The sequence below is a fragment of the Condylura cristata genome, unplaced genomic scaffold (assembly GCF_000260355.1).
Source record: "Condylura cristata isolate star-nosed mole 26May11 unplaced genomic scaffold, ConCri1.0 scaffold00035, whole genome shotgun sequence".
Classification (NCBI taxonomy): domain Eukaryota; kingdom Metazoa; phylum Chordata; class Mammalia; order Eulipotyphla; family Talpidae; genus Condylura; species Condylura cristata.
In genome coordinates, this window is record NW_004567136.1 from 63,828 (window position 1) to 66,293 (window position 2,466).

General features: G+C 37.1%; 1 protein-coding gene across 2 annotated transcripts in view; it reads right to left on the reverse strand.

Moving 5' to 3' along the window:
* Window positions 1-2,466, reverse strand: part of WDR26 (WD repeat domain 26) — a 39,561-nt gene that overhangs the window by 22,402 nt on the left and 14,693 nt on the right. The window lies entirely within an intron of this gene.

Below are 2,466 nucleotides of genomic sequence, written 5' to 3' on the forward strand. Positions count from 1 at the left end.
GGCATTAATTTGTATGTGAATTTTCTTAAAACAATAGTGCAGGGGTTAAAGTCTCAGTGCTATCAGGCCATCACCAGCCACTGCAGCCTGAGTTTTCCCCACATGGAAAGTGGGGAGGTGACCCACATGGTGCAGCAGAACTCTCCTGTCTTGCCCACTGCACCCCTCAGCAGTGAATTTCAAAAGCTCTGCCTGTTCTGTTCTCTACTCTGTGATTCTATGGTGAATCTTATCCTCCTCACATCTAGTCTATACCCCAGTTCTTGTATGCATACATAAATACAAATAAATTCAAAAAACAAAACCACGCATCCAATATTTTTTGGGAAGAATTCTAGATGGGCAGGGAATATTAGGAATTGAATAAAATTCAGGTTCTGTTTTCCTAGTTAAGCAATAAAGGACATAACTTACTCTCAAGACTGAATGTAAAGACTTAATACCTGACATTTCCCGCTTACTATCTTTAAAATTTTCCCTTAACGTGAAAAGTCAGGGCTGAATTCTGGTTTTCTGGCTTGGAGAACCTGGGCACATAGTAGTTTTTTTACTCAAGACAGGGAATTCAACAGGAAAAGTAGACTTTGCAGGGATATGTGACAGGAAGTTCTATCTTTGACATGTTGTATTGATGTACTTGAGCAGTACCTAATTGTCACATTAAGACTACGGAATCAATTCTGTAAGCTCTAGGCCAGTCCTTGGACTCATTAAAATCATGGAATAATACATTAGAGGAGAAGAGTGAGATGAGAAAAGAAACAATTCTGGCACATACACACATTAAGTGGCTAGGTAAAGGAGAGGAGCCTAGTGTGTAGCCAAGAGTAAAACAAGAATCTGGATTTCATTTCACGGCAAAGTAGTCTGAATTGATAGAAAGGCTGGATTTGGGCTGGAAAGCAGCTGATGGATTTAATAAAAGTTGTCCCTCACAAGATCAGCAACAGTTCTAGTATTGTATTGACTGTGCAAAATCAATACTATTGAAACCTGCAGAGTGAAAGAAAATTAAGCATGCAGGTACTACAATGGGATAGCAGACAACTATTTCAAGAAGTTGGCTCTCAGGAAGGCAAAGGAAGTAGTTTCTTAGAGGAGGAAAGAGGCAAGGTCTTGTTTTGATTTTAAAAGTTCACAGAGGGCCCTCCCTGGTGGCACAACAGGTTAAAGCACAGTACTAGGAAGCTAAAGCCACTTCAGCATGAGTTCGATCCCTGCCTATCCTGGAGGTGACCACATGGCCAGGCAGACCTCTCCTGACCCGCTCACTGCTCCCCTCAGCATTGTACTTTGTTGATCTGCCTGTTCTGCGCCCCACTTTGTCTCTGGTGAATCCTCTCACTGCCTCTGCATCTCTGGCCTGTACCCCAGTTCTGTATGCACAAATAAATAAATCTTTTAAAAAAAAAAGGTCATAAAGATGACCTTCCAATCAATGGTTATTTCTGAAGCAAAAGAACTTTTTTTCCTCTGTAAAACGTCAAATGCTATCTATGCAGCCCTAGAGGGGCCTGTTGAGCCCTGAGCTGCTAATTAGAAAAAGTTAGATTATTTTCCATTATTTAGTTTCATAGGTGCTGGTATAGTATAGATGTTAAAGCACTCTGGAAAAATACAGGTCACTTTTTCTCATTGATTTCAGTTTCTAAACAGGAAGCAAGTTCTTAACTTACTGATTCCTTCTGAACCATAAAAGCTACTGTAAATACCTTTCAATGTGAGCCTACTCCAGCAACAAATTGAACCAAAAGACAATCAGGTTCATCCTTGCCTTAATTTTAACAATGACCTTAACTTCCCTAGAAGAATTACAAAATTTGGAGCTATATAGCTTTTATTCTACTAACTCTATCACTATTTGAATTTAAATGAAAAAACTTAAAAATTATAGTAAATCAAGAACAGTGTTAAAGAGTAAAATAAAGAGTAAAAAGAGTTAAAGAAGGATTTCTAATCATTTTATTTTAGAACATTTAAGGCGTATACCAAAATTATATGTACCTGAAAAAATATCTTAAAGCACAGGTTGTTAATATGCATAGACATGGTCTACGGCATGGTCACCTAGAAGTTGCTCATTTTTCCAAAGCCTCATACTTACATACTTTTGTCTTTTCTATCCATTCTACTTTTACTAGTTCTTTGGTCTCTGGCAAAAAAAAAAAACAAACTGAACACCTGTATTAAAACTGCTCATATTTGGTTTACCTTCCTGGCTTTTCAGAATATTAAAAACTAAAGGCCTATTATAACTTTGGCAAGTGGGGACATTTTTACTCAAAACACTCCTCAGATAACAAAGAAGCCTGAATTTTTGAAAGATAAATTATGTACATGGGTAGTATAATAAAAAGACCCAAATCAGAAAGCGAATGTCTATTATTCTAATCATTTTTAGTTTAGAGGGCATCTTCTATGAAAGAGCAGAACTTTTTTTTATGAAAAAAAAAAAAAAAAAAAAAA